Source organism: Camelina sativa, chromosome 5, assembly GCF_030686135.1.
Source record: "Camelina sativa cultivar CO46 ecotype springtype chromosome 5, ASM3068613v1".
NCBI lineage: Eukaryota > Viridiplantae > Streptophyta > Magnoliopsida > Brassicales > Brassicaceae > Camelina > Camelina sativa.
The window spans coordinates 32,731,215-32,755,742 of NC_141884.1; the positions used below are offsets into that span (position 1 = coordinate 32,731,215).

General features: G+C 41.6%; 1 non-coding gene across 1 annotated transcript; it reads left to right on the forward strand.

Moving 5' to 3' along the window:
• Positions 1–219: 219 nt before the first annotated feature.
• LOC147944643 (small nucleolar RNA R71) lies at positions 220–326 on the forward strand. Its single transcript, XR_015558793.1, has one exon. It is a non-coding gene; the product is annotated as a small nucleolar RNA R71 (small nucleolar RNA).
• Positions 327–24,528: the final 24,202 nt, after the last annotated feature.

Sequence of the window (24,528 nt, forward strand, 5' to 3'; positions counted from 1 at the left end):
TTCACCGCAGCAAACTGATTTGAACCATTGCCTTCATGTGCCCTTTTCCGCTCTAAATCTGCATTCTTAGTGCTATTGCTTGATGCTAACCTTTCTATCAACTTCTCAGCATCATCTGGGTACCTTGTCTTGAAGTTCCCATCACTAGCTGCATCCAAAGCCATCTGATACCTCCAATCAATACCACTGAAGAAGATACTAATCAGCTGTACCTCTGAAAACCTATGATGCGGACAATCTCTCTGGTATGCTTTGAATCTTACCCAAGCAGCTTTGTAAGATTCAGCTGGTCCTTGTCTAAAGGTGGAGAGCTTAATCCTCAGCTCATCAGATTTCGCATCATCATAGAAGTAATTGAGGAATGCCACCTTGATATCATGCCAGGTTGTCAGAGATCCTGGTTTCAGCTGCCTTAGCCAATGAGAAGCTTCCCCAGCAAGAGAGTAGGGGAAAAGCTTGCAGTAGAGATAGTCCTCAGTGACTCCATTAGCCTTGATGCTTGTAACTATGTCCTCAAAGTGCTCAATGTGGTCAAGAGGCTTCTCATTTGGCAAGTTCTGGAATGGCCTTTGTCCAACAAGAGCAAAGTAGGCAGGCTTCAGCTCAAAGTCATTCCTTGGGAATGGAGGAGGGACAATTGCAGAGCGGTTCTCATAAAACAAATCTGGCCTGTTGAAGTCCGCAAGAGTCTTGACAAGCTCTCCATTGTCATCCCGTCACCTCTGAACATTCTCCGCATCACCTCTGGCATTGCATCGATCGATGCCAGCATTGCGTCGATCGTTGCCGTCCTGGTTGCGTCGATCGATGCCATTGTTGCATCGCTCGATGCCATGTGCATTCCCATCGGCCACAACGAGTTCTTCTTGAATAACCTGGCCTTCAGCATCAAGTTTTTGGCCACGTTCGTTGCGCACATTACCCTCTTGATCCTTCAAAACCCCAGCCTCATCAGGTCTCAATATGATTATATTGGCCATCTTCGCTGATTTGGCTGCTTTTGTGTTTTCACGCTCTAGTTGTCCTAACTCTTGGTTTGTAAGCTTAACAACCGGATTAGTAGGATTTTTCCTGGTGCTAGGCTTAGGCATGTACCTGAAACACACAAGAGGAAAGAAACAAAAGCGTGTGAGTAAAACAGAAAAATAAAAATCTAGACAAAATCAAAGACTTTAATCTAATGGTGAATCAAAAGAGTCCCCGGCAACGGCGCCAAAATTTGATATGCTCAAATTTAACCCTGAGCTACTCTCTCAAATTAAGAGATCAATTGTAGTACTTAGGGATCGAATCCACAAGAACTCTAGATTCACACAATAGATTTAATAATTTTTTAATTATGCTAAACCAAAATTGTAATTTAAATAGCAATGCAAAACAGAAAATAAAAGAGTTGTAAATTCAGGAATTAAAAACGCTAGGCCTAGGGAAATTCTCAGGAAATCATGGAAAATCAGATCAATTAATTAAACTAGCAGGATTCAACAATTACGCACCGTTCTTGAACTCTAAACACAATTATAAAATAAATCAGTTCTCACTGCAAATATTATATAAGTTTAAAACCAGAAAATCCAAATCTCTTTGCAAAATTCAAGTTAAAAACCAGCAATAAAATCATGTTTAGATAAGTTCACAAAATTACTAAATCAAACCTCTTTGCAGAAAGTAATTTTGCTCACCAAAGGTTTTTGTCAGGAAAATCAATTATATTCTCATATCAATCAATAATCCTAAGATCTAAATCCAGATGACTAATCAAAGATCTAGCATTAAGAACAACCTATGGTGAAGAACAAGAAAGATAATGAATCCTAAATTAACAGATCTAACAATCCATGAAATCCCTAATGAGAAACCCGAAACCTAACAAGCAGATCTACTCAGACATAATCAATGAAAAGCAAAACATCTTCTGAATAAATTGCATTAAGAAAGAGATTAAAGGAAGAAATAAAGGAGTTCTGAATCTTCTCTGAAGGAGTCTTGACTCTTCTCTCCAAAAGCTCTCTAAAATCTCTCACAGGGTTTTGCTCTCAAAAGTTGCAGGGAAAAATAAAGCTTAGGTCTAAACAATGACCCAAAAATCATATTTATACTCCTAAACATGTCCATGGACTAATGATGCAAATATGGAAGACTTTGGGGCAGATTTGTAAATCTTCAAAACTTGTGGGAAAACTTCCAATTTCTTCTTTTGGCCTAGCATCGATCGATGCTATCAGTGTGTCGATCGATGCACTCTCTCAATTTCGTCTCCCAACTTTGTAACTCAGCCTCAATGCTTGATTATGCTCCAATCCTCCTCTTTAGCTCCATTATGCTCCCATCAATGCTAAATCCTAATAAGACTCAAAAGACTCTAAAAATACCAAAAAGACTCTATAATTAAGACTTCTATCATGGCTAAAAACACCTAAAAACCATGATATATCACATCGGTCGATGCAGCTTCTGTGTCGATCGATGCTTCCCCATTTGGCATTGGTCGATGCATGTGTGGTGTCGGTCGATGCTAAGTCCTGGTTTGTTATGGTCGTTTGTTGATTGTTGTGTGTTGGTTATTGATACTCTATTGCTTGTGTGTATAGCCCAGTAGATGGGAGGATTGCCTTACTGAGTGTTTATAAAATACTCATGCATTGTAATATGTGTTTGTGGTGCAGGTAAAGGCAAAGTGTGATCGTGGAATCCAGGCAATGAAGAGGAGGATGTTCTAGGGACTCGGTTTTATGTTGTCTGGCATTGCTAGGTTGCTAGATTTGGGTCGTTAGAACATTGCTAGGTTGCTGGTTCTATGATTTCTGTTATTTGGTTATTGGATGTTGCTGATGTTATGGATATTGGTTATTTATATTTATTGGATTATTATTTATTGGTTGTTGGTATTGTTGTTCCGCTGTTGGTTGAGATTGTGGTTAGGTGGCTAGTGGGTATGGGACCACTAATTGTAGTTTATTTATTATATTATTATTAAATATTATTTATTATTTTAAAAAAAAAGGTCTGTCGTTTCATTTTGGTATCAGAGCCCTTACAGTTCTAGGTTTGGGTTCACTAGGTTTCTGTTGTAGATGTTTTGGATTTGCATGCTTGATTGATTATGTGAGTTAGTCAATTGTGTGTGGCATGGAGTCCTAGAACATCCTCTTCAAGCCGAGTGTGTGATTCCACGGTGAGTTTATGTTTCTGTGTTATAATAGAAATTGTTTGCTTAGCCTTCTGTTCATGGTAGTGCAGATGATTAGAGAGGATGATGTGGCTGGTCGAGGTCGTAGACGCGGATGTGGTCGCACACGTGGTCGTGGTAGGAGCAGAGCCCCAGTGGTTAGTGAGACCGAGGACCAGAGTGTGACAGCTGAGGGTGTTGGCGAGTCGCAGGATGTTCCGGGGGATTCCGTGAGTGTGGCAGGAGGGGGCGGTGTTGATGCTCCAGTGGCCGGTGATGCTAGGGTCCCGGGTGTGAGAGTCCCAGCGGGTGGAGTCCCTGGTACTGACTTTGCGGCTATGCTAGCAGAGGTGTTGGCGCGGTTACCACCAGTGGTACCGGCTCAGGCTCAGGTAGTGCCACCAGTGGTGGCGGAGGAGCGGCAGCCAGTGGCTGCGGATGCGGGGGTCCATGCTTGTTATCTCAGCATGTTGACAGAGATGGGTCGGTTGCGTACTTTGCAGTTTTCGGGAGGTGTAGATCCTACTGCTGCGGATGCGTGGAGGACAAGAGTGGAACGTAACTTCCATACTCTGAGATGTCCTGAGGAGTTTTGGGTGGACATAGGGGTCTACTTTTTGAGTGGTGATGCTGAGTTGTGGTGGAGATCTGTGGCTGCTAGGAGGGTGCAGCGGGAGATGACTTGGGCTGACTTCGTTTTAGAGTTCAACCGCAAGTATTTTCCTAGAGAGGCATTGAATCGTTTGGAGGTGCAGTTCCTTCAGTTGTCTCAAGGGACACGGTCAGTGCGGGAGCTGGACTTGGAGTTCAGTCGACTTCTTTGTTATGGAGGTCGGGCTATGGAGCCTGAGGAGGCTCAGATCAGGAGGTTCTTGAGGGCTCTACGTGATGACTTGAGAGTTCACTGTAGAGGGAGGAGTTATGCTACGCGTGCAGAGCTGGTTGAGACTGCAGCAGAGATTGAGGAGGATATCCGGGCCCAGTCAGTGGCGGTAGCTCCAGCAGTTCAGCCTAGTAAGGCTCAGCAGCAGGGTGGTTCTAGCAGGGGCGGTAGGCATGCTCAGGGGACCAAGATGAAGTGGGAGGCTACGCAGAAGCCGAGTGGTGCGGGTTGCTTCGGTTGTGGGAGCAGGGATCACAGGGTTGCTAGTTGTCCCAAGAGGAGTGTTCCGACGGCAGGACCTCGGGTATGTTATCACTGTAGGGAGACAGGGCACATCATGCCTTTTTGTCCCAAGTAGCAGCCGGCAGCAGTGGCAGCGTTGCAGCAGGTGCAGCCTGGGGGTCAGCAGGTGGCACGGATTGAGCAGGCGCCACGAGTTTACACGACAGCTGAGACTGGTTCAACCAGTGCCGGGGCGATCACAGGTATATTTTCTGGTACTTTAACTTTGTGAATTTTAGTAGGTTCAGAGTGTATATGTTTCCTGTGATAAAGTGTTAGGTTCTCAACACATGAGGTTTGTGTAGGGACCTTGTTGGTGGGCGGGTTTAAGTCCCACGTTATGTTTGATTCTGAAGCTTCGCATAGCTTCATTACTCCAGAGTGTGCAGAGTGTGCGGGGATCAGCGGAGATCCTGAGAGTTATTGGACGAGCTAGAAGAATTGATATTCAGATCGCAGGAGAGTCGTGGCCAGCGGATTTGCTTATCAGTCCAGTGGAGCTGTATGATGTTATTCTCGGGATGGATTGGATGCATCGGCATAGGGTGCATTTGGATTGCTATCGGGGTAGAGTGGAGTTTGAGCGTCCAGGAGGGAAGTTGGTTTTTCAGGGTATTAGACCGACTTCAGGGAGTCTCGTGATCTCAGCCATTCAGGCTGGGAAGATGATCGAGAAGGGCCGTGAGGCTTATTTGGTTACTATATCTATGCCAGATTCAGTGGGGAAGTCTACGGTTAGCGGTATTCCGGTAGTGGAGGAGTTTGAGGATGTGTTTCATTCTTTGCAGGGATTACCACCATCTCGGTCGGATCCTTTTACCATTGAACTGGAACCGGGGACGACACCGTTATCCAAGGCTCCTTACAGAATGGCTCCAGCAGAGATGGCAGAGCTGAAGAAGCAGCTAGAGGATTTGTTGAGTAAGGGATTCATCCGTCCAAGTGTGTTACCGTGGGGAGCGCCGGTGTTGTTTGTCAAGAAAAAGGATGGGAGTTTCCGGTTGTGTATTAATTACAGGGGTTTGAACCGGGTCACTGTGAAGAACAAGTACCCTCTCCCGAGGATTGACGAGTTGTTGGATCAGTTGAGGGGTGCTACTTGGTTCTCCAAGGTGGATCTGGCATCGGGTTATCATCAGATACCGATAGATGAGGCAGATGTGAGGAAGACTGCTTTCAGGACGAGGTATGGGCACTATGAGTTTGTGGTAATGCCTTTCGGGTTGACTAACGCACCAGCAGCGTTTATGAGATTGATGAACAGTGTGTATCAGGAGTTTCTGGATGTATCTGTCATCATTTTCATCGACGATATCCTGGTCTATTCTAAGAGTCCTGAGGAGCATGCAGTGCATTTGAGGGCAGTTATGGAGAAGCTGCGGGAGCAGAAGTTGTTTGCCAAGTTGAGCAAGCGTAGTTTTTGGCAGCGTGAGATGGGCTTTCTGGGTCACATTGTTTCTGCAGAGGGGGTTTCTGTAGATCCAGAGAAGATTCAGGCTATCAGAGATTGGCCTAGACCGCAGAATGCCACAGAGATAAGGAGTTTCCTTGGATTGGCGGGGTACTACAGGAGATTTGTGCAGGGGTTTGCAAGCAAAGCACGTCCTATGACTAAGTTGACAGGGAAGGATGTTCCTTTTGTCTGGTCAGAAGAGTGTGAGGAAGGCTTTGCAAGCCTGAAGGAGATGTTGACTACTGCGCCAGTGTTGGCTTTGCCTGAGCAGGGAGAACCCTATGTGGTTTATACAGATGCATCTAGAGTTGGGTTGGGTTGTGTTCTGATGCAGCATGGGAAGGTGATTGCTTATGCTTCGCGGCAGTTGCGGGTGCATGAAGGCAACTATCCTACTCATGATTTGGAGATGGGTGCTGTAGTTTTTGCCCTGAAGATTTGGAGATCTTATCTTTATGGTGCAAAGGTACAGGTGTTTACAGATCATAAGAGCCTGAAGTATATATTCACTCAGCCTGAGCTGAATTTTAGACAGAGGCGGTGGATGGAGCTTGTGGCAGATTATGATTTGGAGATAGCCTATCTTCCTGGTAAGGCTAACACGGTTGCAGATGCTCTGAGTCGGAAGAGGGTAGCTTCGGCTCAGGAGGAGGAGATGGAGTCTCTGGTAGGGGAGATCAGTGCTTTGAGCTTGTGTGCTGTTTCACAGGAACCATTGGGTTTGGAAGCAGTAGATAGAGCAGATCTTCTGAGTAGAGTGCGGTTGGCTCAGGAGAAGGATTTGGGGCTGGTGAATGCCTTTAAGGATGTGGATTCAGAGTATCAGGTCTCGGATAATGGTACTATCTTGGTGCACGGTCGGGTTTGTGTGCCCAAGGATGAGGAGTTGAGACAGGAGATTCTGAGAGAGGCTCATGCGAGCAAGTTATCCATTCATCCAGGAGCGACTAAGATGTACCGTGACCTCAAGAGGTACTATCATTGGGTCGGGATGAAAAAGGATGTGGCTAGTTGGGTTTCGAGGTGTGATGTGTGTCAGCTAGTGAAGGCTGAGCATCAGGTTCCTGGCGGGTTACTGAAGAGTTTACCCATTCCTGAGTGGAAGTGGGATATGATCACCATGGATTTTGTGGTAGGATTGCCAGTGTCACGGACTTTTGATGCTATTTGGGTCATTGTGGACCGGTTGACTAAGTCAGCACATTTTCTGGCCATTAAGAAGACTGATGGAGCAGCGGTCTTGGCCAAGAAGTATGTGAGAGAGATAGTCAGATTGCATGGGGTGCCAGCGAGCATTGTGTCTGATAGGGATTCTAAGTTCACTTCGGTGTTCTGGAAGGCATTTCAGGCGGAGATGGGCACTAAGGTGCATATGAGTACAGCTTATCATCCCCAGACAGATGGACAGTCTGAGAGGACGATCCAGACGCTGGAGGATTTGCTGAGGATGTGTGTGTTGGATTGGGGTGGCCATTGGGCAGATCACCTGAACCTGGTAGAGTTTGCTTACAACAACAGTTATCAGGCGAGCATTAAGATGGCTCCTTATGAGGCTTTGTATGGGAGGCCATGTCGTACACCATTATGCTGGACTCAGGTGGGGGAGAGGAGCATGTTTGGTGCTACTTTTGTTCAGGAGACCTCAGAGAAGATTCGGGTTCTCAAGCTGAACATGAAGGAGGCTCAGGATAGGCAGAGGAGTTATGCTGATAAGAGGAGGAGAGATCTTGAGTTTCAGGTAGGAGACAGAGTGTACCTCAAGATGGCCATGTTGCGGGGTCCGAACAGGTCATTGTCAGAGACTAAGTTGAGTCCGAGGTATATGGGTCCATTCAGAGTGATTGAGCGGGTTGGACCAGTGGCATATAGATTGGAGTTACCTGAGGTGATGCGTGCATTCCATAAGGTTTTCCATGTGTCTATGTTGCGTAAGTGTCTCCGTGAGGGAGAGGAGGTGTTGGCTAAGATTCCTGAGGATCTTCAGCCTAACATGACTTTGGAGGTGAGACCAGTGAGGGTTCTTGAGAGGAGGATCAAGGAACTTCGGAAGAAGAAGATTCCTTTGATGAGAGTCCTGTGAGACTGTGATGGTGTTGAGGAGCAGACTTGGGAGCCTGAGGCAAGGATGAAGGCAAGGTTCAAGAAGTGGTATGAGAAGCAAGCCGCGACTTGAGCTTGTTTAGCCTGGTCCCATATGTAATCCGTGGCTGGAGCGGGAATGGAGTATTCCAGCCCATCTCTCTTGTTACTCGGTCGCTTGGGGTGGTTGGTTGTGCGACTCAGTAACAAGATGAGGTGGTGTTGGGGTACAAAGTTTCCGTGAGGCGGGGTTGTGAAGGAAAGTTTCCTGAAGGAAAAGTTTCCAAAAGTGGAAAGTTTCCAAAAATGGAAAGTGCTAAATATGGAAAGTTTTATGGGAGTTAAAATTTGTCCATTTTAGCGGTGGAGAGCCTTAAAAAGGGGGGCTTGTGTGTGGCCTTAGTGGTGGACTTTTGAGTCACTGTGCCCGTGTGTGGCAGTCTTTTTTTGGACAATGTGTGGTCTTTGTGACGGGCTTTTTAGCCAGAGTTTCTTTGTGACGGTCCTCTTTAGGACATTTGTGTGGCCTTGGTGGCGGTCCTTTTTTAGGACATTTGTTTGGCCATTGTGGTGGGCTGTTTAGCCAAAGTGTCCTTGTGACGGTCCTTCGGGACAGATGGCCTTTGTGGCGGGCTGTTTAGCCAGAGTGTCTTTGTGACGGTCCTTCGGGACAGATGGTCTTTGTGACGGTCCTTTGGGACAGATGGCCTTTGTGGCGGGCTGTTTAGCCAGAGTGCCTTGGTGGCGGTCCTCTTTAGGACATTTGTTTGGCTTTGGTGGCGGTCCTCTTTAGGACATTTGTTTGGCCTTTGTGGCGGCCCTTGTGGCGGGTATATGATCCTTGTGTGGTCATGAGGTATTCCAGTGAGGGAATATGTGGTTGGTAGGACATTGAGATGTTTTTACGCGAACCACGGGAAGGAAACCTGGATAGGGATAGGACTCAGACGTGTTCAGAATTGTTTGCTCGCGACTCTCGGGGGACTTAGGTTCTCCTAGTACTGCCATATTCAGAGACTTTGTGGCTCGGGATTATGGTTGGTATATCGACTTCGGATGACGATCTGGGGGCACGCTGTAGGGTGGCAACCCGAGAGACGAGTTTGGACTTTTCCTTATATATTATGGCATGCAGGCTTCGACCTGATGAGGAGCCAACATTTGGCATGCAGACTTAGGTCTGATGAGGAGCCAATAAAAACTCAAGGTTTAGGCCTATGAGTAAAGGAATGTCCAAAAAGTCAAGAGCAAATGACGCCTGGAGCGTGAGTCTATCGCCTAGAGGTGACCTTCTGTAGATCGGTCGGAGGAGTGCGGGCCGTGGAGACGGTTGCACGGGAGTCCTTGGCTGATGGTTGTTTTTGGATTTGAGGACGAATCCAGTTTGGTGGGGGAGAATTGTAACATCCGTGAACCGGAATCCCGGTTTGGGATGTGCATCGATCGATGCAGTAGGAGCATCGGTCGATGCTGGTTCAATTCTCTGCATTTTGACTTAAGTCAAAACGCTGCGTTTTGGGTTAGGGAAACCCTTAAGTCGACTTTTTGTGTCATTCGGCGAGTTTGGCCGTTTTTGAGAGGAAACAAAAGAGAGAAAAGGTTTTTGAGTGTTCTTGGTGATTCCTGGAGATTTGAGGCTGTTCCTGTAGAGATCTGTAGCTGAGATAGTTGTAGGAGCTTCCTAGAGGCTTGTTCTTGTTTGTATGAGGCTTAGTTCTTCTGTGGCAAAGGTAAGTGCATGACCATGGCTTATCTAAGCTAGAGGATTCTTTAATCTGCTTGTTGTGTGATGTTAGGCTTGTTAGATCGTTGCTATGGACATTAGGAAGCTTTCTTGTGGCTTGGGATCGAGTTTTGTGGTTGTAGGAACGAAGATCCGGCGAGAAGCTTCGGGGAAATCACGGTGCTCGACGTTGCGTCGATCGATGCATATCTTGCATCGGTCGATGCAAGTGCGAGGACGGCGCGTAAAACTCTAGGGTTTTCGTGTTACGTCGAGCATGCGTCGGTCGATGCAGACTGGGTATCGGTCGATGCAAGTTACACTTGCATCGGTCGATCCAGCTTCTGTGTCGATCGATGCTTCCCCATTTGACATCGGTCGATGCATGTGTGGTGTCGGTCGATGCTAAGTCCTGGTTTGTTATGGTCGTTTGTTGATTGTTGTGTGTTGGTTATTGATACTCTATTGCTTGTGTGTATAGCCCAGTAGATGGGAGGATTGCCTTACTGAGTGTTTATAAAATACTCATGCATTGAAATATGTGTTTGTGGTGCAGGTAAAGGCAAAGTGTGATCGTGGAATCCAGGCAATGAAGAGGAGGATGTTCTAGGGACTCGGTTTTATGTTGTCTGGCATTGCTAGGTTGCTAGAGTTGGGTCGTTAGAACATTGCTAGGTTGCTGGTTCTATGATTTCTGTTATTTGGTTATTGGATGTTGCTGATGTTATGGATATTGGTTATTTATATTTATTGGATTATTATTTATTGGATGTTGGTATTGTTGTTCCGCTGTTGGTTGAGATTGTGGTTAGGTGGCTAGTGGGTATGGGACCACTAGTTGTAGTTTATTTATTATTTAAAAAAAAAAGGTCGGTCGTTTCAGAGGTAGACGGTTGCGGTTGCGAGAGATTGCGGAAGCGGGCGATTGCGGTTTCATGTGTTATTAAGCGTTTTGAACGACTGGTTTAGTGGTTTAAAATTGGTGTGTTTGCAGGAAGTTTATGACTGGTTGACCAGCGAGTGCAATAGCTATTGGAACATAATAAATGTGATATATAATATATAAATGTTTAAAAACACGAATTTTTTTATTAAACTTGATTTATAATTAAAATTTATTAAAAATACTAAAATAATTATTCAAAAAAATATAAATTTCATATTGAAATACTTATTCCTTTATGCATTTGGCTTTTCACCAAAAATTTAATCAAGTAATTTGATAAATGACAAAACATATGCTTTAGATCATAGATCTTTCTCTTTTCTCTTAGATCGTGGGTTAGTAGTTGCATCGATAGGAATGGTCAAGTGAGAGTTGAGAAGAGTCACGAGTTATTTGTTTTAATATTTTCACAAATAATCTTATTTTCTTAAATTTCTGATAAAATATTATATTTATTTAGATTTTTTGAACTTATGTGTGATGTGCCATTAAATTTACATCAAGTTTTTCGTGTTATTGTTAATTGGAATATTATTTTCTTCTAATTGTTTATTTTATAATATTTGCAATCGTATCCGTACTTCATTTTCTCCCATCCTTACTGAGTAAAATGGTTAGATAAAAGATATAACAAAAAAAAAATTTCATTATCATTGATTTCTTTTAAGTTTAAAAAAAAAAAAAAATCGAACCGCAAACGCCCGCAACCGCAAACACTTGCGGGAAGCAGCTTTTGGAATTTAGTGTTTTGAAGCGGTTGGGAGAGATTAGAAGCGATTGGGAGCGGTTTGTGTGATTGGTTCCAATCGCTAGCAACCGCTACCACCCGCAAACGCAGCGTTTGCGGGAGGTAGCGGGAGAACCAGTCAACACCTAAGTATAGTTACACAAGCAACCGACCAAATAATAAAATTTTAAGATTTTCATTAAAATTTGTACATTAGTTATTGTAAAACATCGTAAAATCTTAATTTAAATATCTAAGTAACAAAAATATATAGTTGATTCCAAAAATAACTGGTATACAAAAAGTTAATGACAAGTAATCAGATTAGACAAATATTTAGATAATCGATGTTAGGTTGGATTAATTATTACTCGAGGCGGAGGGGGTGTGCCTTGCGATTTTTTAGGATATAATCGGTGCTAAACAGAGATTTTAAAATCAGAGATTATAATCATTTAAATTTTTTTCTCTATTCGTTAAATTTTTTGAATAAATATTTAGTCATATATATTATATAAAAATTTATGGTTTTTTTAAATTTTATGCTTTTAACTAGAAAATCTTATATACTGGAAGAGTATTTTTGCAGTGAACATTTTAACAAGTTAGTTTAGACAGTAATGATTGTTTTTGACATATTTTTGTAGTTACCGATACATCTAAATTTGCAATAATAGTCTCAATAACTCAAACCAAACAAAATTGGGCAAACAAAAAAAGTTTGAAATGTGGATATCAATATGCACGTTGTCGGACCGAGGAGAATTTACTTCTGAGGAAGTTGATCTTCTCCTTCGCCTTCATAAGCTTCTAGGAAACAGGTTTATATTGTTCAGATACAAATTCAAATTATTTACATATGGTAGCTAATGATTAAATACTACGAAGTCATATATACACAAATCATTCATATGCATGCTTAGGTGGTCACTGATTGCTGGTAGATTGCCTGGTCGGACCGGTAACGATGTCAAAAATTACTGGAACACCAATTTGGCTAAGAAGAAAAAACCGTGTTGTACGAGCAAAATGAGAACTAGAGAAGGGTCTTGTTCGGCTAATGCACCGGCCCAAAAGCACAATATTATAAGGCCTCGACCTCGATCCTTCTCCAACAACAATGGGTGCAGCTCGCTAAACAATATGTCAGCAATTTCCTTCGGCGAAGGAAGCACCAAATATGGTATCGAAGAGAGTAATAATAAGAAGAGCATCATTGTTTAACTCTCTCCCCTCTACTCTCGGTCTCTCACTCCATATATTACTCTCTCCATTTATTTACTATAGTATGTATATATTATGCATACACATATACACATATACATATATAATATAACATTATATATTTGCGTTATGTTTTATAACACGTTATCAGCACGATGTCTTTACTGCTGGAGCTTTTATAAGGTAAGTAAGTTTATATTGTTTCAATTATGTTTATAGAAAACAAATATTCTAGACATCATAAAATTATGCCTTTTCTGGATTGATCATCATAAGTTGTAGGTGTTGCCTCCTTTATGATAAAATCTATAGCTAAATCATATCCGAAAAGATCGTTAGATATATGGTAGGCTCTGCCTCCTTCACGATCAAATAAAAGCTATGTCTTTTTCGGATAGATAGATCGTTTTATATGATAGGCTTTGCCTCCTTCCAGATATAACAAAAGACTATGTCATTTCCGGAAAGATCGTTAAAAATGGCAGGCTATGCCTCCTATACGATCAATATAAGGCTATGTCATTTCCGGACTGATCATTATACATATAGATGTTCTGTCTCATTAATGATCAAATAAAAAGCTTTGTCTTTTATGGATTGATCATTATATATGATAGGCTCTGCCTACGATCAAAGAAAAGTTATGTCTATTAAATTCTTATATATAAGGCTATAGCTCTTAATTTTATTTTCTGAATTTATATGTTTGTTTATTTAATTTTATTTATTCGTAAAGAATAATTATATGTGTTATATAAGATTTAAAGACAATGAAATGTCTTTAATCAAAAATATATTTCTCTTATGAGAATATATTAAGCACATGTCAATATATTTTAGACAGTGCAAAAAAAAAAAAAAATACTTGGAAGGTCTAGATGAGTTATTCTCTCGACTTCCAAAGACATCAGATTCATAATTATCGATGTCTTGTGTTCTCCAAAGTCTCAAATAAACTCATGGAGTTTTAAAGACATTTTGTCTGCATAAAATTATTATATTGAGACAATAAATAAATATGGTATCGCATGTTCAACCATATTGGAGACACGCATGTATATATAATTATATCATGCAAATACAAAGATGGTAAAATAATAGTAAAATATAAAATTTACTAATGCTTGCTTTAAGCATAGCATAACTAAAACATGGAAGATGCAGTTTTGCATGTAGTAAATTTTATATATGAGGCCAACATTTTATAAAGAAATATTTCTCCCATGTTATATATTCATGGTTGGAGATTAAATATTTCTCATTTTGAATCTTATGGGTGTGTGATATATATTTTAAAATGCTCATCCACACCACATAAAAATATCATCCACAGAGGATGAAATATATAGATGCAGGAGATGAGTCTCCGCTATAATAATATTGAGCCATCTTAGGAGAGATGTGCCTATTGCAAGATTTGCATATCATCATGTTGGATGATTAAATTCTCCATCATTATGGGAGAATCATTGAATAGTTTGAATCTTTGAACAAATGAATATAATGAATATGAACTTGAAAGTTCAGAAGTTCAACAAATCACTATTCAAAACATATATTGCAAAAAGCTGATGGATGAGATTTTTTATAATTATTGATCCTCACATAGATAAATATGAACTTGAAGTTCTAAGAAATCTCACATCCCAGCTAAAAATGCTCCAATAAAAATATGTCTCTGGCGGATGACATAGTAAGTCTTTGACACATATAAAACGTTTATAGACTACTTTGGTTCCTAAGATAAAATCCTCTAAAATAAAAAGGAGAAAATTAAAAAGAGGATTATACTCTCAAAAGAGGAGCAAATGAACTCTTAAAGAGATCTGGTTAATAACGAAATCAGGTACCTAAATAAGATCATTTATATAATGATTAAAGAGATCTCGATTAACCATGTCATTATGGGAAATATGGAACCAAAGACATATTGTCGACAATAAAAATATTATATCGCGCAATGTGATTAATGAGGATCATAAATCTCCGTTCTGTGAGCGTATAAAGATATATATTGACCAATAAAGAGGTAACCAAGTCTATATTAAACTCATATGAAAGACGGGTAATTTTTGGACTAGTGGTCAAAGCATCAAAATGGTATAATGATATATAACAAAATGGTGTGTCGCGCCATGTTTTGTTAAAATACCTTATCAAACCAAATGGATGCTATATGATGACTTGGAATATGCCTCATGGGATGCTTGAAGAGCTAATCCCGAAAGATATATGATATCATAATTATGTTCTCGAGAACTCGTTGATGATCATCAAAACCCTTAAAGGGTTATTTGGAATAAAAGATCCTGTAAACATCTTTCGAAATAGATGTTATATAAATCATTTCGAAAAGAAGTCAAATATATATATAGGGTCATATAGGATCATATATAAATGCTGACGAGCATTTATATATTTTATGAATTGTGCATAGCATTTTCTACTAATCTCTTTGCAGCGTATAACTTATTCTCTATGAGTAGATTTTTGAGATGATTTAAAATGTATCTTCTATTGCAAAGGTATGATTAAATTGGGCTTAATATATTTTGGAACCCCCAAGTTTGGTATAGTTGGTTTTGCAGATGCAGGATATTTATCAGATCCACATAAATCATGATCCCAAACTGGATATGTTTTCACAATTGGAGGAACTACAATCTCATGGCGCTCACAGAAACAGACTTTGGTCGCCACTTCCTCAAATCATGCAGAAATAATTGCTCTTCATGAAGCATCGAGGGAATGTGTATGGCTCAGATCAATGACTAACCACATACAAGAATCAAGTGGAATAGTCACCAAGAAAAAGCCAACAACATTATTCGAAGACAGTGCTGCTTGTGTCGCCCAAATCAAAGAAGGTTACATCAAGAGCAACAGGATAAAGCATATACCTCCAAGATTTTTCTCCTACACTCAAGAACTCGAGCAAAAGAAGGAAGTTGATATTCAACATATCCGCTCAAGTGACAATGCAGCAGATCTATTCACAAAGGCGCTTCTAACTACCACATCAGAAAGCATATTCACAGTATTGGAATGCGTCATCTACGAGATTTATGAAGAAGGATCATACATATCTTTTCGAGGGGGAGATTACGTTACTATACTCTTTTTCCCGTGTCATGGTTTTTATTCCAATGGGTTTTTCCGTGACAAGGTTTTTAATGAGGTAGTACGTAACTCGTCAATGGTGATGGATAATCAAGGGGGAGTGTTATGAAATATAATTATGATTAATCCATCACAAGACACATGTCATGACACTTGTTCATGTTATATTACACTAACTCACCACTTGTCGTTACCAAATGTATAAGTGTGTGACTCATGTCTTTTGTTGCTCAATATAAATAAGGAGTTGTTGTAAGAAAAGAAGAGAGTAATAATAAGAAGAGCATCATTGTTTAACTCTCTCCCCTCTACTCTCGGTCTCTCACTCCATATATTACTCTCTCCATTTATTTACTATAGTATGTATATATTATGCATACACATATACACATATACATATATAATATAACATTATATATTTGCGTTATGTTTTATAACAGGACAAGAACTGTGATTTTCTTAACAATCAAATGGATGGAGAGAGTATGCGGGCGAAGAGATTTCTGGAAGAGAACCAAGAGGCGAATGCAGTGGGTAGTGTAGGTATTATAATCGACGAGGGAGACAGTTCTTCGATCGATTCAATGTCTTCGACCTTTGAGAATCTTGGAAGTTTGTTTAGTGCAGATACTAGAGAGGTGGATTTGGTTATTACTCAATGATTATCTTAGGTTTGATTTGAGGTGTTGTTCTTTAACATTTTTATTTGGTAATATGCAGTTTACTTAGCGAAATAAAGACTAGTTCTGACACTTACAACGCCTATGTGGAAAATGGCAAAAGAGAGGATGCACTGAAAATCCAAATCAAGACTAATCTAAGTTTGGTGAATCTGTTTTATTTTTATTTTTATTTTTTTATTGTTTTTCATTTGGCTATATGTACTATGTGCTTTTGATTTTACTATTCTTCCTCCCAATTAAACGTGTATGTTAGACATCTCCAACATTCATTCTTAGGGAGTATGAGTATCTAACTAATAAAAAAAATGAAATAACAGGAGAGAGAAACTGAAGTGTCTCAAAGACGAAGCGCAGAGAAACTATTGGAAGCCCTAGCAATACACATGTTTTATTCCTATTAATCAAGGGTTTTTAAAAAACAAAAATTTTAATACCCAAAATCTAAATATAGTAAAAATATCTATATCTAATTACATTAAGAACCGCAAGTGGGTATCTCCACCAACGGAGATGGTCTTATGTTCTTAACTATTTTACATCATATTTTTCTTTTTTTTACTATTTTGTTTATCCGCATCCATAGTTTAGTTATCAACATCTCAGAAAGTCATAACTAATATTCTAAAGTTTCATTTTATATGAAAGTGGAAAATTTGATAATAACGGACATTTGACAGATTAATATTACCAAAAAAATAAGAGTATTTTGTGTCCACGAGATGACCTTTCGACATTCATTTTGCAAATCGTATTGATAATGGATTTTAATTTCCAAATCAATTGATAATGTGAAATTTTGTAATACATCTCTTCGAGATGATAATATACTCATGTGGATATTTCTATTTGTGTCGAATTTGAACAATGATACCATGTTAAGATTTAATAGTTTTTAAATATAAACTAATTAACTCATGTCCTATAGACAACATATTAGATACACTGTTTCATTTGTTTTGCAAAACCTAACACATTCCCTCAGATCTCATGTTTAGATATTAATTTTTGCATTCGCTTAGGGATTTCACATAAAGTTCTTCATCTTTGCTTATTATTAATGTGTGATTCGCACATTTTACAATCTGTTTAAGGACTAATCTATCGATAGTAGGTTTCCTGAATTAGTATTTGGTGAGTGTCGTGTCTGAACCTGTCAACCATGAGTTAAGGAGGTTAATTAACTCTATCAAAACTTGAAGCGTTTAGTGCGTATTTTGTTCTTTTGATAACCTGTGAAACACACAAATTATTGTGATTCAACCTTCGAAAAGGGTTGACTTTCATATTCGTATATTTTCTTATTTTGAGATCACACACTTAATTCTACTCATTTAATAAATTCTCGATTGCATGATTTCGTGCTATATTAATTTGAACACTGGATATCTTTTTTTTTTTTGGGCAAAGAACACTCGATAGCCTTTATTCTTCAAATTTATTCATCTATTTTGCTGCATCTTTTTTTTTCCTGAGATCATGAAACCAACCTTTAAAGATTGTTCTACCTAAATCAACATATTGGATGAGAAGTTGCTGCACATGTGTCTCAATTATTTGCTCTCTTTTTTTTGTTAGACGAAAATTGATTTATGAATTTGAGGGATACATGTCATTCTATGTATATAACGTATGAACTGCTATTTCTATTTTGGGGCATTAGCAAAAATACCCTTTTTCAAAAATACTTTCTCTTGTTATCCATTTTCATTAATATCCTCTTCTATTTACAAAAATGACTAAATAAATGTTAATTTCTAAATACCAAACTCTAACCCTTCCTAAATGTAAATTAGAAAACCTAAATCTTAAAAAATTCAAAAAATTAATTTAATATATTGTAATTGTGTAAAAAACAAAAACAAAAATGACCAAATTAAAACAGGGGTATTTTTGAAAAGGCATATCTACAAAAGATTATTTCTAATAATTTCTCTTCTATTTTTTTTCAGTCTACATAGATAAAATAAGTTTCAGACTATGTACTCTAATTTTTTTTGGGATTTCATAATACCCCTTTTTAATATATAAAAGACTAAATTATAAACCCTAAACCCAAATACTAAACCCTACTTCTTAAATATTATACCTTAAATGTAAAATAGAGAACTCAAACCTAAAACAAATTCTAAAAATTAATTTATAATTTAACATAATGTAATTGTGTAGAAAAGGGAAAAAATGAAAATGTTCAAAAACATGGTATTTTTGAAAAAGGGTATGGGCCTGTTCTTTTAACTGTCGTGCGACTCTTTTAAGCGACAGTTTTGCAATGTTTTTTTCTTTTTTTTTTACATGTAAATTTTGCAATTATGAATTTTTAAAGGGTATAATTATAAATATGTAAAGTTCTGCAAATCTCGATAATGATGCAAAAAAAACTTACAGATCTGCAAGTAGCTTTAATGACAATTTGATTTTTTAAAAGTTAGCGACTGTCGCTGTTCAAATTAAAGCTTGGGTTTCTATCGCTGGATGAAACAGCGATTCTGAAATCTTCAATTTGAGTCGCAGCGACCAGAATTTAAAAAATTTGAAAGAGAGATGAAAGTGAAGTTAGAAGAAAACTAAAGGAAATTCCGGTCGCTGGAATTAGTCGCAGCGATTCTCTCCCGAACAGGCCGTATCTCAAAAAAGACATTTCAAACAAATTCTAATTTTTTTTCGATGAACAAATTCTCTTATTTCAAACAATGAAACTACATGCACTGGTTCTATGTTGATTATTTAGGGTTTAAGATTTTGAGTTCTTGGTTTAGTTCTATGATGTATGATTTAGTTATCTAGGAATAAAAGTGTAGAATTCAGACAATTTTTCTTAATCTAAAAAATTTGAGAACTTGTTGGGCTATGGAGCCTGAGGAGGCTCAGATCAGGAGGTTCTTGAGGGCTCTACGTGATGACTTGAGAGTTCACTGTAGAGGGAGGAGTTATGCTACGCGTGCAGAGCTGGTTGAGACTGCAGCAGAGATTGAGGAGGATATCTGGGCCCAGTCAGTGGCGGTAGCTCCAGCAGTTCAGCCTAGTAAGGCTCAGCAGCAGGGTGGTTCTAGCAGGGGCGGTAGGCATGCTCAGGGGACCAAGATGAAGTGGGAGGCTACGCAGAAGCCGAGTGGTGCGGGTTGCTTCGGTTGTGGGAGCAGGGATCACAGGGTTGCTAGTTGTCCCAAGAGGAGTGTTCCGATGGCAGGACCTCGGGTATGTTATCACTGTAGGGAGACAGGGCACATCATGCCTTTTTGTCCCAAGTAGCAGCCGGCAGCAGTGGCAGCGTTGCAGCAGGTGCAGCCTGGGGGTCAGCAGGTGGCACGGATTGAGCAGGCGCCACGAGTTTACACGACAGCTGAGACTGCTTCAACCAGTGCCGGGGCGATCACAGGTATATTTTCTGGTACTTTAACTTTGTGAATTTTAGTAGGTTCAGAGTGTATATGTTTCCTGTGATAAAGTGTTAGGTTCTCAACACATGAGGTTTGTGTAGGGACCTTGTTGGTGGGCGGGTTTAAGTCCCACGTTATGTTTGATTCTGAAGCTTCGCATAGCTTCATTACTCCAGAGTGTGCAGAGTGTGCGGGGATCAGCGGAGATCCTGAGAGTTATTGGACGAGCTAGAAGAATTGATATTCAGATCGCAGGAGAGTCGTGGCCAGCGGATTTGCTTATCAGTCCAGTGGAGCTGTATGATGTTATTCTCGGGATGGATTGGATGCATCGGCATAGGGTGCATTTGGATTGCTATCGGGGTAGAGTGGAGTTTGAGCGTCCAGGAGGGAAGTTGGTTTTTCAGGGTATTAGACCGACTTCAGGGAGTCTCGTGATCTCAGCCATTCAGGCTGGGAAGATGATCGAGAAGGGCCGTGAGGCTTATTTGGTTACTATATCTATGCCAGATTCAGTGGGGAAGTCTATGGTTAGCGGTATTCCGGTAGTGGAGGAGTTTGAGGATGTGTTTCATTCTTTGCAGGGATTACCACCATCTCGGTCGGATCCTTTTACCATTGAACTGGAACCGGGGACGACACCGTTATCCAAGGCTCCTTACAGAATGGCTCCAGCAGAGATGGCAGAGCTGAAGAAGCAGCTAGAGGATTTGTTGAGTAAGGGATTCATCCGTCCAAGTGTGTTACCGTGGGGAGCGCCGGTGTTGTTTGTCAAGAAAAAGGATGGGAGTTTCCGGTTGTGTATTGATTACAGGGGTTTGAACCGGGTCACTGTGAAGAACAAGTACCCTCTCCCGAGGATTGACGAGTTGTTGGATCAGTTGAGGGGTGCTACTTGGTTCTCCAAGGTGGATCTGGCATCGGGTTATCATCAGATACCGATAGATGAGGCAGATGTGAGGAAGACTGCTTTCAGGATGAGGTATGGGCACTATGAGTTTGTGGTAATGCCTTTCGGGTTGACTAACGCACCAGCAGCGTTTATGAGATTGATGAACAGTGTGTATCAGGAGTTTCTGGATGTATCTGTCATCATTTTCATCGACGATATCCTGGTCTATTCTAAGAGTCCTGAGGAGCATGCAGTGCATTTGAGGGCAGTTATGGAGAAGCTGCGGGAGCAGAAGTTGTTTGCCAAGTTGAGCAAGCGTAGTTTTTGGCAGCGTGAGATGGGCTTTCTGGGTCACATTGTTTCTGCAGAGGGGGTTTCTGTAGATCCAGAGAAGATTCAGGCTATCAGAGATTGGCCTAGACCGCAGAATGCCACAGAGATAAGGAGTTTCCTTGGATTGGCGGGGTACTACAGGAGATTTGTGCAGGGGTTTGCAAGCAAAGCACGTCCTATGACTAAGTTGACAGGGAAGGATGTTCCTTTTGTCTGGTCAGAAGAGTGTGAGGAAGGCTTTGCAAGCCTGAAGGAGATGTTGACTACTGCGCCAGTGTTGGCTTTGCCTGAGCAGGGAGAACCCTATGTGGTTTATACAGATGCATCTAGAGTTGGGTTGGGTTGTGTTCTGATGCAGCATGGGAAGGTGATTGCTTATGCTTCGCGGCAGTTGCGGGTGCATGAAGGCAACTATCCTACTCATGATTTGGAGATGGGTGCTGTAGTTTTTGCCCTGAAGATTTGGAGATCTTATCTTTATGGTGCAAAGGTACAGGTGTTTACAGATCATAAGAGCCTGAAGTATATATTCACTCAGCCTGAGCTGAATTTTAGACAGAGGCGGTGGATGGAGCTTGTGGCAGATTATGATTTGGAGATAGCCTATCTTCCTGGTAAGGCTAACACGGTTGCAGATGCTCTGAGTCGGAAGAGGGTAGCTTCGGCTCAGGAGGAGGAGATGGAGTCTCTGGTAGGGGAGATCAGTGCTTTGAGCTTGTGTGCTGTTTCACAGGAACCATTGGGTTTGGAAGCAGTAGATAGAGCAGATCTTCTGAGTAGAGTGCGGTTGGCTCAGGAGAAGGATTTGGGGCTGGTGAATGCCTTTAAGGATGTGGATTCAGAGTATCAGGTCTCGGATAATGGTACTATCTTGGTGCACGGTCGGGTTTGTGTGCCCAAGGATGAGGAGTTGAGACAGGAGATTCTGAGAGAGGCTCATGCGAGCAAGTTATCCATTCATCCAGGAGCGACTAAGATGTACCGTGACCTCAAGAGGTACTATCATTGGGTCGGGATGAAAAAGGATGTGGCTAGTTGGGTTTCGAGGTGTGATGTGTGTCAGCTAGTGAAGGCTGAGCATCAGGTTCCTGGCGGGTTACTGAAGAGTTTACCCATTCCTGAGTGGAAGTGGGATATGATCACCATGGATTTTGTGGTAGGATTGCCAGTGTCACGGACTTTTGATGCTATTTGGGTCATTGTGGACCGGTTGACTAAGTCAGCACATTTTCTGGCCATTAAGAAGACTGATGGAGCAGCGGTCTTGGCCAAGAAGTATGTGAGAGAGATAGTCAGATTGCATGGGGTGCCAGCGAGCATTGTGTCTGATAGGGATTCTAAGTTCACTTCGGTGTTCTGGAAGGCATTTCAGGCGGAGATGGGCACTAAGGTGCATATGAGTACAGCTTATCATCCCCAGACAGATGGACAGTCTGAGAGGACGATCCAGACGCTGGAGGATTTGCTGAGGATGTGTGTGTTGGATTGGGGTGGCCATTGGGCAGATCACCTGAACCTGGTAGAGTTTGCTTACAACAACAGTTATCAGGCGAGCATTAAGATGGCTCCTTATGAGGCTTTGTATGGGAGGCCATGTCGTACACCATTATGCTGGACTCAGGTGGGGGAGAGGAGCATGTTTGGTGCTACTTTTGTTCAGGAGACCTCAGAGAAGATTCGGGTTCTCAAGCTGAACATGAAGGAGGCTCAGGATAGGCAGAGGAGTTATGCTGATAAGAGGAGGAGAGATCTTGAGTTTCAGGTAGGAGACAGAGTGTACCTCAAGATGGCCATGTTGCGGGGTCCGAACAGGTCATTGTCAGAGACTAAGTTGAGTCCGAGGTATATGGGTCCATTCAGAGTGATTGAGCGGGTTGGACCAGTGGCATATAGATTGGAGTTACCTGAGGTGATGCGTGCATTCCATAAGGTTTTCCATGTGTCTATGTTGCGTAAGTGTCTCCGTGAGGGAGAGGAGGTGTTGGCTAAGATTCCTGAGGATCTTCAGCCTAACATGACTTTGGAGGTGAGACCAGTGAGGGTTCTCGAGAGGAGGATCAAGGAACTTCGGAAGAAGAAGATTCCTTTGATGAGAGTCCTGTGAGACTGTGATGGTGTTGAGGAGCAGACTTGGGAGCCTGAGGCAAGGATGAAGGCAAGGTTCAAGAAGTGGTATGAGAAGCAAGCCGCGACTTGAGCTTGTTTAGCCTGGTCCCATCTGTAATCCGTGGCTGGAGCGGGAATGGAGTATTCCAGCCCATCTCTCTTGTTACTTGGTCGCTTGGGGTGGTTGGTTGTGCGACTCAGTAACAAGATGAGGTGGTGTTGGGGTACAAAGTTTCCGTGAGGCGGGGTTGTGAAGGAAAGTTTCCTGAAGGAGAAGTTTCCAAAAGTGGAAAGTTTCCAAAAATGGAAAGTGCTAAATATGGAAAGTTTTATGGGAGTTAAAATTTGTCCATTTTAGCGGTGGAGAGCCTTAAAAAGGGGGGCTTGTGTGTGGCCTTAGTGGTGGACTTTTGAGTCACTGTGCCCGTGTGTGGCAGTCTTTTTTTGGACAATGTGTGGTCTTTGTGACGGGCTTTTTAGCCAGAGTTTCTTTGTGACGGTCCTCTTTAGGACATTTGTGTGGCCTTGGTGGCGGTCCTTTTTTAGGACATTTGTTTGGCCATTGTGGTGGGCTGTTTAGCCAAAGTGTCCTTGTGACGGTCCTTCGGGACAGATGGCCTTTGTGGCGGGCTGTTTAGCCAGAGTGTCTTTGTGACGGTCCTTCGGGACAGATGGTCTTTGTGACGGTCCTTTGGGACAGATGGCCTTTGTGGCGGGCTGTTTAGCCAGAGTGCCTTGGTGGCGGTCCTCTTTAGGACATTTGTTTGGCTTTGGTGGCGGTCCTCTTTAGGACATTTGTTTGGCCTTTGTGGCGGCCCTTGTGGCGGGTATATGATCCTTGTGTGGTCATGAGGTATTCCAGTGAGGGAATATGTGGTTGGTAGGACATTGAGATGTTTTTACGCGAACCACGGGAAGGAAACTTGGATAGGGATAGGACTCAGACGTGTTCAGAATTGTTTGCTCGCGACTCTTGGGGGACTTAGGTTCTCCTAGTACTGCCATATTCAGAGACTTTGTGGCTCGGGATTATGGTTGGTATATCGACTTCGGATAACGATCTGGGGGCACGCTGTAGGGTGGCAACCCGAGAGACGAGTTTGGACTTTTCCTTATATATTATGGCATGCAGGCTTCGACCTGATGAGGAGCCAACATTTGGCATGCAGACTTAGGTCTGATGAGGAGCCAATAAAAACTCAAGGTTTAGGCCTATGAGTAAAGGAATGTCCAAAAAGTCAAGAGCAAATGACGCCTGGAGCGTGAGTCTATCGCCTAGAGGTGACCTTCTGTAGATCGGTCGGAGGAGTGCGGGCCGTGGAGACGGTTGCACGGGAGTCCTTGGCTGATGTTTGTTTTTGGATTTGAGGACGAATCCAGTTTGGTGGGGGAGAATTGTAACATCCGTGAACCGGAATCCCGGTTTGGGATGTGCATCGATCGATGCAGTAGGAGCATCGGTCGATGCTGGTTCAATTCTCTGCGTTTTGACTTAAGTCAAAACGCTGCGTTTTGGGTTAGGGAAACCCTT